Source organism: Halichoerus grypus, chromosome 7, assembly GCF_964656455.1.
Source record: "Halichoerus grypus chromosome 7, mHalGry1.hap1.1, whole genome shotgun sequence".
Lineage (NCBI taxonomy): Eukaryota > Metazoa > Chordata > Mammalia > Carnivora > Phocidae > Halichoerus > Halichoerus grypus.
In genome coordinates this window covers 19648313-19659565 of record NC_135718.1, presented here as the reverse complement: position 1 = coordinate 19659565, position 11253 = coordinate 19648313, and the positions used below count along the sequence as shown (strand labels likewise).

The 11253-nt window shown below is 41.5% G+C and overlaps 1 long non-coding RNA gene and 1 pseudogene across 1 annotated transcript; both read left to right on the top strand.

Annotated features, from left to right (window-relative positions):
* Nucleotides 1-32: 32 nt before the first annotated feature.
* Nucleotides 33-1085, top strand: LOC144382544 (uncharacterized). Its single transcript, XR_013449631.1, has 2 exons — nucleotides 33-511; nucleotides 909-1085. It is a non-coding gene; the product is annotated as an uncharacterized LOC144382544 (long non-coding RNA).
* Nucleotides 1086-4237: 3152 nt separating this feature from the next.
* On the top strand, nucleotides 4238-8696 carry LOC144382521 (protein FAM136A pseudogene; annotated as a pseudogene).
* Nucleotides 8697-11253: the final 2557 nt, after the last annotated feature.

The window sequence follows — 11253 nt, the reverse complement described above, 5'->3', positions numbered from 1 at the left end:
GGGCAGTGGAAGGAGGAAAAGACAGAAGCGGTTCAAGTCTCGCGAGAGGTTAAAAGCCTCGCGAGACGCCGCCCTACCCACGTGATGCCCAGCTTTCTCTGGGCAGCCCAGCCTTACTCGCGTTAGGGACGCGGAGTGGGCGGAGCTTCATAGAAAGGAAATGGCGTAGCTAGGTTGCGCCAGACGCCGGATGTAGGTTTGTCTTATCCCAATTTCTGCTGCGAGTGCAGGGTGCTTGACTTCTTTAGGAGTGGGTGTTGTTGGACCTGTCCTGAAGTTCCCCAGGGAGTAATCGCGTGTGCCTTCTTAGACGAGCGGTGCTGGGAGGTGGGAGGAACGGAGTTTAATGCGGCGTGCATCATAGTGGTTCGTTCGCAAAATGTGGTCCACGCAACCCCTGCGTCACCATCGCCTGGTAATTTATTACGAGTGCCAAATTCTCAGCACGCACTCCAGACCTTCTGAATCCGAAACTCGAGGTGGCTCAGCAACCTGTTTTAAAGCGCTCCAGGTGATAAGCAATATCGGCTCAAGTTTTAGAGCCATCGCTTTATATAATAAAAGCCTTGGTAGCAATAAAAAGCTAATTGTGGCAGAACCTGTTGAAGAGAAGGTTGATTTATTTAAAACATTTTGTTAGAACCTGCTTGGTTTTAATAAAGTAAATTATATAGGTTAATCTCGCCTGAAAGGGAACAGTCTCCAAGTTATTGTCTTGAATGATAAGCAGGGTGATGTGAATACTTCCATTTACGTTTAGAAAGAAATGTATGTTTTTAATGATATATACTGTATATATACATAAACCTATCGAGAGATTTGGAATAGAAGCCAAATGTTTTTACTGATTATATTTTTCGCTGTTTACCCTTTCTAAATTTTTTCCATACGTGTATCATTTTTTCCAGTTAAAAATATAAAATCCAGGGCGCCTGGGTGGCTCAGTCTTTAAGCGTCTGCCTTCGGCTCAGGTCATGATCCCGGGGTCCTGGAATCGAGCCCCGGATCGGGCTCCCTGCTCCGCGGGAAGCCTGCTTCGCCCTGTCCCACTCCCCGTTTCTGTTCCTGCTCTAGCTAAATCTCTCTGTCAAATAAATAAAATATTAAAAAATATATATAAAATCCTGTGATACAAAGAGGCTATATAAATGCCAGGAAAGAACCTTCTCTGGGGGATTGGGGTCTGTTGCAGGACCCTTAAGGCCCTCCTCTTAGATGGACTCTTTTGGACTGTGACAACATCTTGCTCTAGTGCCTTCTTGCTTTTTTGAAGGGGCCTTCCCTTTTCTTCTCTACATACACAGACATATCCCTCTCATTGAGTCAGATAACCTATAGAGATGGAAACTAGGTTTGTGATAATTGGGGTGGCAATTTGGAAGAACTGAAATGCAGAGGGCAGCAGTGTGTAGCTAGAATTAAGAAGAAAGACAGACCAGAAAGGATGTATTTCCTTAACATAATAGAAATTTGTTTAAAATATAGTGTAGTTTTAAAAAACTGCACTTACTCTAATTGTGTATGAAGAACTAATGCCAGGAGGATCTTCCTTGATATAAAGTAAACTTTACAGTTGTGTAAAAGTCTTTCAATTAAGAGAACTCTTTGTTTTATTTATTTAAGTAATCTCTACACCCAGTGTGGGGCTGAACTCAACGACCCTGAGATCAAGAATTGCATGCTCTTCTGACTGAGCACCCCTAAAATAGGAGAACTCTTAATGAACCACCTCCAGATCAGAAAATAGGAAAATATTTATTATAAGCTCATGTATGGATTTCTATATCATCTTGATAGCTTTTGTTTTCAGGATTGCTTTTAATCTCTCACTCCTCTGTACAACATAGTTTATATTTGGTGGGGAAAAAAGCAATATAGTTTTAATTTTAATTCTCATAAAGAAATAACAGTTGTAGGGCGCCTGGGTGGCTCAGTTGGTTAAGCGACTGCCTTCGGCTCAGGTCATGATCCTGGAGTCCTGGAATCGAGTCCCGCATCGGGCTCGCTGCTCAGCGGGGAGTCTGCTTCTCCCTCTGACCCTCCCCCCTCTCATGCTGTCTGTCTCATTCTCTCTCTCAAATAAATAAATAAAATCTGTTAAAAAAAAAAATAACAGTTGTATATACCAGGCGCCATTCTAAGCACTTTACATGTACTCATTTAATTTTCACAGTGGTTCAATAGCTGTTAGAGACAAAATTGGAGCAAGTATAAACTTTGACCAAGAGTGATACTTCAAATAAGCGTTCGTACTTACCACCTCCATTGAAGTGTGAAAATCTACTTCAGTGTCTAATTTTTCTTAAAACGCTCTCATTCAAATTTGATCATGCTTATTCTTCAAAAAGAGCAGTATCTTAAAACCTCTAGTTCTTTAAACCTGGTATTTATTTTACTGAAACCTAGTAGGTAAAATAACATTTGAAGACTCCAAACTGTCATTAGAATATACAGCCATTTCCTTTCATTGAAGAAAATTAAATTATAGCAGCTGCCTTTGGAAATGTGCCAGCCCATTGCAGAGCACAAGAGTATGTGACAAATTACTGGTTAAATGACAGATTGCATTCTTTTTTTTTCTTTTTAAGATTTTATTTATTTAAGAGAGCGAGAATGCGAGGGGAGGCGGTGGGAAGAGCAGAGGGAGAGGGACAAGCAGACTCCACTGAGTGTAGAGCCTGACTCGGGGCTTGATCTCAAGACCCTGACCTGAGCCGAAATCAAGAGTCAGATACTCAACTGATTGAGCCACCCAGGCGCTCCATGAGATTTCATTCTTTAGCTTTTATTACCTCCCTTCCTGACTAAAAGTAGCACCAGATTTGCCCACATTTTTTGCAATCTTGACAAATGCCTAAGATGATGAATTAGAGATGTGTACACAGTCATAATAACTGCTTGTGCCTTTGCCCTCTTTAGTCATAATAGGTGTTTTGAATGTTTGCATGGAGAGTTGCTGCAGAGCAGGCTACTGGCTTTTTGTACTTATTGAGTGTTTTTGCACACAGTGCATTGAAAATATACCCTGAGGTGATTCTTAGGTGCCATCATTCATTTAAAGGTGACAGAAAAACACCCTTAAGTGGATGCTGACCAATGCAGGTGCTCATCAGTCATAGCAATTCTGGTTTGTTCACTTATATTTGCACTGCCTTGCTTATCTTAGGATGTGCATTTTCAGCTATTCCTGTGTTTTACATGTACCACTAAAGAACTGAAAACATGCCACCAAAAAGAGAAAACAGGATTCCTTCAGTTTGAAAAAGATTAAACCTAAGGCTTTACAAGGATCAGAAATGGCAGTCATTCAAAATTCTTTAGACATATTTGAAAATGATGTTTAATAATAGTCTTACATATGTTCTTAGTGGGATATACTCTGAGGGCAAAAAGAACCAAAACAAAAACTCAGATGTCACAGATTTATTATAATAGTACTATTGGCAATGCAATTTTGAAACTTTATATTCTACTATAAAGTGAATCACATGTTAGTTAGCAATCTAAGAGAAAAGAAATGAAAAATATAAAATAAAAGAAGGTTTACGGGGGAAGCCCTCTGATGTTAAATTTGAATTAGAGCTGTTTTTGTATATATTTCTTAGAAGTATATATTATAATTTCTCCCAATGGAGGGTGCCCATATCTTGATATCTAGATCCCTTTCTCCACAAAAGAAACAGCACTTCTTGGAGAAGTGGTTGTTTTCAGGTCTCGGGCCCAGAAAATACAAAAGTACAAAGGTGAGCCTAGAACACCTTGCCAGAAAGCCAGGAAGTACCCCAAAACTAATAGGATCAAGTCAAAAAGCTCACAGAATCAAGTTCAATTCCTCTGGCCAAATGTGAGTCAAGTTGGGCTAAACAGAATAATGACTGTGATAGATGATCGAAGCACTGAATGCATTTTTAAAGTTCCTAAGTCTAGAATGATACTCAAAATCAAGGGTGAGGGAAGGGTTTTTTTTTTTTTTTCCTTTGTAGGAAAATGCCAGCTAGTACCTATAGATGGAATAATACAATTGGAAAAATCTGTGCAGTCCCCAATAATTGAGGCAAAGATCATCAATGGACGCTAGAACCTATCTTGTAAAAGGGAGTAGGGAAAAGGGGATGTGTGCAGTGTCACAGTATCACCCCACAGATTACTTAATTATAAAGTAATTAACCTAGTGATCACACTTAACACCACTAATGGTGAACAACCTGACTTTATAGGCCTTTTGATTTGATGCAACATGAAGTAACAGCATCACCAATGAAAGAACTCTGCCAAAAATGCTTAACCTGAATATAATCAAGCCTTTTGACCTAAATTTCTGTCTATAGGAAATAGAGGTAGAGGAACAGATAAAATGACCCTGAGGGAAGAATCTGATCCAAAATATGAGACATTCTATAAGAAAATGCCTAAATTCTTCAAAAGGTCGGTGTCGTTAAAAAGAGTTGGGGAGGGATGCTTGGATGGCTCAGTTGGTTAAGCTTTCGACTCTTGATTTTGGCACAGGTCATGATCTGAGGGTTGTGAGATTGAGTCCCATGTCAGGCTCCACGCTGAGCTGGGAGCCTGCTTAAGATTCTCGCTCTTCCTCTCTCTCTCTGCCCCTCCCCACCTCAAAAAAGAAAAAAAAAAGTGGGGGACTCCTAGATTAAAAGACAAAAGACCAAAAGACATAACAATAAGTGCAATGGGTAAATCTTGATTGGGTCTTGGTTTGAAAAAGCTATAAAAGAAATTTTGAGGATACTTTGGAAAATTTGAATATGGACTGGGTATTAGATGGTATTGTATTATTGTTAACTTTATTGAGTGTGAAATTTACTTAGGTTGTGAAATCTACTTAGGTTACTTAGAAGAATGACCTGCTCAGGTATTTAGGGATGAAGTGCCATACATCTGTAATTTATCTTTAAATGGTTCAGCCAAAAAAATTGTATGAAATTTCATGAAATTCATGTGGGTGTGTGTATGTATATGTATACATATGTATATATATATGTCCATGTGTGTATATACACACACAGTAGTCTCCCCTCATCCACATTGGGGGGGGAGCATATGTTACAAAACCCCCAGTGGATGCCTGAAACCGCAAATAGTAGTACCAAACCCTATATATACTTTTTTTTCCTATACATAAAATACCTTTAATAAAGTTTAATTTATAAATTGGGCACAGTAAGAGATTAACAATAATAAATAATAAAATAGAACAACTACAACAATATACCATAATAGGGGCACTTGGGTGGCTCAGTTGGGTAAGCATCTGACTCTTGGTTTCGGCTCAGGTCATGATATCAAGGTCATGAGATTGAGCCCACGTCAGGCTCCGTGCTCAACTCAGCATGGAGTTTGCTTGAGATTCTTTCCCTCTCCCTCTCCCTCCCCTCCCCCTCCCCCTCTGCTCTACCCCTTCCCACTTGCACACCCTCTCTCTCCCCCAAATAAATAAATAAAGTCTTTAAAAAACAAACAATATACAATAATAAAAGTTATCTGACTGTGGTCTCTCTCAAAATATCTTCTTGTACTGCACTCACCCTTCTTGTGAGGATGTGAGATGATAAAATACCTATGTGATGAGATGAAGTGAGGTGAATGACATGGTATTGTGACATAGTGTTAGGCTTCTGCTGACCTTCTGACTATACCTCAGAAGAGGATCATGTGCTTGTTGACTGCAGTTGACCACAGGTAACTGAAACCATGGAAAGTGAAACTGCAGATAAAGGGGAACTACTGTGTGTGTGTATATATATGTATATGTATATGTGTTTAAATGTATGTGTGTATATACATATATACGTGTATAAATGTGTGTGTGTGTGTTTATATATATACACATATGAAGAGAGAGAATTAAAATGTGGCAAGATGTTAGCGGTCATCCCAGATGATATATGTGTTCATTGTACTAATCTTTCAGCTTTTCTGTATGTTTCAAATTTTTCAAAATAAAAAGATGGAGAAAAGTATTCGTAAACTAGCTAGAATAGTTTTAAGTGGTAGTGTGTGTGTGTGTGTGTGTGTGTTTGGGAAATGGGGGAAAGCAGAAGATAGATAATTGAGAGGATCTCTAGGAGCTAGCAGTAGTTTTAACAAGCTTAGAAGTAATATGAGAGATTATAAAAGCATATGTGATTGTCAGAAACAAAAGGCTGTAGAAAGCTGGATGGGTCAAGGTCTAGCAGGAAGATGTGGGCAGTGGAGGCTGAAGCAGTCACAGGAGCTCTTTGAAGGCCAGGAAGAAAAGCATGAGAATGAATTATTTTGACTTCCCCACAGGCAGGAGAGGGTCCAATGGGCCTTGCCCTCTGATGTGGTGACAGGAGCTTTTTTCATTTTTTGGGCCCTGTTTGGCTTTCTCATGTAACAGTCTCCAGTGGTAGTCTGAAGATGGTCTTAAACTCGGAGTTAATTGGATTCATCTGCATCCTAGCCCCTGAAAATACCCTCTTTATCTGAGTGTTTCCTACCCCCATATTCTCATTGACTATTTATCTTAGAAAAAGCTTAGTTATTGCAGAAACAGCCTGGAATCTCTCTCTTTTTTTTTTAATTTGAGAGACAGAGACAGAGCATGCATGAGCAGGGGGTAGGGGCAGAGGGGGGCTGAGGGAGAAGGACAAGCAGACTCCCTGCTGAGCAGGGAGCCCCACATGGGGTTCAATCCCAGGACCCTGAGATCATTACCTGAAGGCAGACGCTTAACCAACTGAGCCACCCGGAGCCCCCGCCCTTTTTTTTTAAGAATACTTTACCAAACGGGCGCCTGGGTGGCTCAGTTGGTTAAGCGACTGCCTTCGGCTCAGGTCATGATCCTGGAGTCCCTGGATCGAGTCCCGCATCGGGCTTCCTGCTCGGCGGGAGGCCTGCTTCTCCCTCTCCCACTCCCCGTTTGTGTTCCCTCTCTCGCTGTGTCTTTCTCTGTCAAATAAATAAATAAAATCTTTAAAAAAAAAAAAAAAAAGAATACTTTACCAAACAACCTGGATGGCTGGTTATTTGTACCCAAATGTAAATAGGAAAAAGGAGACAGTTAACACAACTTCTTTCCAGAAGTCAAAATAAGCCTCAGTGTTTGCCCCGTGAAAACTAGTGGCCCATAGTTTGATATGGTCACATTTAGCCATTTTATTGACATAGTGTTAGCAGTTGAAAAAAAAGTACTATTCAATTATTCAATGGAGGCTTCAATGCTCAAAGAACCCATTAGGTGGCAGTGGGGACACACAGGCATCAGTCCGATTACTGCAGGAGTCCGTCATCTCCCCCCCACCCCCACAATGATTGAACCTTAGGGAAGTAACCTTGTCAAGCAGCTTTTCAGGGGAGGAGATAGGCAAAATGAACAACCAGGGGGAAAAAATCATGGTTTATAGTATCTAACAGACGAAGAACTGCTAGTCACCTGGACTCAACTCCTGTTCTTGGTTTTAATATATATGTTTGTATTTGTTCTTGCTATGATTCTTTCATAGTTTGGCTATTATTCTTGCTATGATTCTTTCGGTAAAATAACTTTGTATTGAAAGTCCTGTAAGTCACTTGTGTGCTGTTTACAACATCTCTGTGTTGTCAGTTTTAGAACATAAGCTAGAATGTAAGTAGGGAGTATGGCTCATTTTGTTCAAGACCCCAGTACGTTTAATACATACTTTTATAGTGACACTCTTCATTCTGTGTAATTAGTGCTCATGGAAGGTTTTTTGTGGTCCTGGTAGGTGCCATAGGTTGGGATTCCTGGGAAACAGACTCCGATTTCCATGAAGAAGTTTATTGGGTAGTGCCCTTGGGAATATCACCTGTGAGAATGACAGGAGCAGGGCTGGGCAGAGGGAGAAGAAGCTGCCACACAGCTGTAGCCAAGTCTTTAGCTATTCCTAGGGGAGCTCTGGAGCTGAATGGCCTTTTAAAGATCCTCTACCCCTTATGTGAAGGGGGGCAGGACTTTATACCCACCCAACCCCAAATGATCAGCCAATAGATGTGGGCTGCCCCTGTGAAGGGGGCTGAAAATAATTCAGCTGAAAACCATCAGCCACCAACACGCCCTAGTTCTGGGTGAATGAGCACCTGAGTCCCGAAAGGGGAATCTGGGCAGTGCACCACAGCATGAACGGTAGGGAAAAAGGCATACTTCCTCTGTATCACCCCTATTTTTAGGCACCTCTGATGCCTCTCTTGCAGAAGCTGTATTAGAAGCTGTGAAACGGGGGCCCGAGCACTGGAGTCCCTGTGGGCACTGGTGCGGAGGAGGGTATGGTGCGGGATTGCCCTGACAGAGCTGCAGCAGCTCCTAGTGCAGGGGGCAGTCGACTCCATGGTGAAGAGTCTGGAGCGAGAGAACATCCGGAAGATGCAGGGCCTCACATTCTGCGGCAGTCCGGCTGTCGGGAGGACAGCCAAGAGTCCATGCAGCAGGTGCACCAATGCATTGGGCGCTGCCATGCGCCTCTGGCTCAAGCCCAGTTGGAGAAGTTCCAGGACCACCTGGCCCAGTGCACCATGCATTGTGATGACAAAGCCAAACATTCAATAGATGCAGGAAGTAAAGAGCTTCAGGTGAAGTGGCAGCTGGAGACTTGTGTGTGGATGACCACATGCACCTCATCCCAACCATGACCAAGAAGATGAAGCAGTCTCTTATCCATTGGGAAATAGAAGTCTTTGCAATTGGCCATCAGGGTTGACAGCAGGAATCTATTTAAAAAGAGAATTGGGAGTGTTGGTCTTTTAAGTGATGTTCCTGAAGAAATTAAGGATGGTATCAAGTTTGAGGCATGTGCCTCTTCCCTCTGGATATGGGTTCCTTTGTTTCAACCCTAGAAAGTGAAATGGAAAAAAAGTGGTGCTAAAATTTGGGTCAGAGATAGCACAGGAGAGTTTTTGATAGCTTAAGTTTCCCATGCTTGTCCTGGCACGAGCGATCTCCCTTGTACCAAGCCAGAGCCCTCCAAGGTACCAGATTCTTCTCAGTACACAGGTATGAACAGGCTGGCAGCTTCCTCTAACCTGCCTGTGATCTGGTGGAGTGTGAGCAGAGGTGTTTCTGTCTGTTGCCAACCTCCTGTTTACCAGAAGGATCACCAAATCATTTTCCATAAGCTGTAAAACAAAATCTATGAGGTCACTAATTTAGAAGGGAAAAAAGGGTTTCTGGCTCTTTGTTTTTATTGGTTTTGTTTTATATACAAGGGCATGAGGTTGATATAAGGTGTGGAGTTGGGAGAGGTAGTTTGGATAAGAACTTTGAACAGTTCCTTGTAGGTATGTGTTTCAGGCCATTAAGATGTGGATATATATTTCTTGAAATACACATTACATCTTTCAGCTAAGAGACCTTGCAAAACCATGAGAGGCGATATTAGACTGGGTATGGGAAGCAGCCCTTTCCTCTCACTGGCTGCCGTGGTGGGCCCTGAGGCTCTCTGCAGCAGAACCACAGGACAAAAATCTTGGAGTAGTAACACTCTCCCTTGAAGGGAAAGGGGGTTTTGATTGCACTGTATACCAGTATCCAGGAAATGAACATTGAAGGAGGAACTTCTTAATTAAGAGAGTTATTAAGTACTAGATTTAGAAAAACCTGGTTTTTATAGAACAGAATGGAATGAAAGCCTGAACTCAATATTATTTAGCCTCCTGAAATAACAGAGCCCTATTGAGACAATCCCTTTGCAATAGGAAGGTCAAAGGAGAAAAAGTAAGCAACTCGGGTAAGCTGTGATTCCTTTAAAGCAAAAGAGGGACATCCCCCCCATTACCAAATACCACTTGTGCCTAAGGCCTTTGCAACAAGCAGCGTTCCTGCCCCAGCTCTAGCACCTTATCATTTTGATAAGGATCTCGTTGTTTTACCAACTTATTATTTAAAGTGATAATATAGTCTGTGGTTGGTGTTTCAAGGCTGTGATATACTTCCCTAGTGGTTCAGTTTTAAAAAATAAGGCTTAGTTTTTCCTCAAAAAAAAGGAAAGAAAGAAAGAAAGAAACCATGAAACAATGTCACCTTCTCATTTTGTTTTCCTCACATTGAAAGCTAATGGAAAAAATGCCTTGGTACTTCCTGCAGATGATACCGTGTTTGTTTTAAATCGATTTCTGATTGTGTGTGTGTGTGTGTGTGTGTGTGTGTGTGTTTGTGTAGAGAGAGAGAGATTAATATATAGATGCTATTATATATATTATGCTGTAGGAGACCTTGCTTATGCATAAGCATCTCAGATACACAGATGAGGCATTTCTTCTGTTGAAGAATTTCCTGAAATTTTTTGGCACAATTGGTGATTATTTACTCCAGCACATCAAAAGCCATTTAAGCATGAATTTTATAAACAGAAAAACCATTAGGGTAAATTTTATTTTTAAAAAAAGGAATAAATTATTTTTTTCCTGAAAACAGACTCTTCCTAGATAGAAAATGATTGACTATTATAAAGAAGTTTTTAAAATTTTTAATTTTTTGCCTGACTTCATCTTCTGTATTCTATGACACTGATGCTCTTACTAATTTTTTTTCCAATTTCAGCTAAAAGAATTACTTTCTCTCCCTTATAGTCATTTGCCTAATTCTTCCCCCGGATGTGTTTTGGATGTATCCCTTCATCTCCACTCTAGTGCCGCAGACCACGCTGCCATCATTGTCTCTCCTAGCCTGATGCAGTAGCATAAGAATGGGGCTTCTTCCCTAAGATTCATCTCCCACACTTGGCTGCCAGATTGGTTTTCTGGAAACACCAGTCCAAGCATGCCCAGACCTACCTGTAAAATCCCAACTTGTTAGCCCACCCTACAAGGCCATTGGTGATATGGTCACAGCCTGCTTCTCATCCTGAACACTGACCACACAGTGGTATCCATATACAAACCTGCCCCGCCCTTTCATGCCTTACTGCTTTGCTGCTAGGGTCTGTTCCACGTCACATGCTTTTCCTCACTTCCCTGTCTGGAAGGGTACCTTTAAAGACCCAGTTCTGAAAGGGCGTTGGTGACTGCTCACCAGCTTTCACTAGCAGAGCTTCTTGCCTCCCTCTTCTGCCCCCTTAGTATTTTCACATCTAGGAAGAGCACCCTAGACTAGTGGTTTAGAACAGAGCTCCTGTAGGCATCCTATCCAAGGGGCCAGGTGTGCCTGGCCCTAGTGGAATTCTATCTCCTTGGGAACATGGAGGAAGCAAACTTTCGACAGCAATGGACATTGTTTTTGATTTTGGAGAATAGTCTAAGGATTTCTTGTAATTGGTGTTA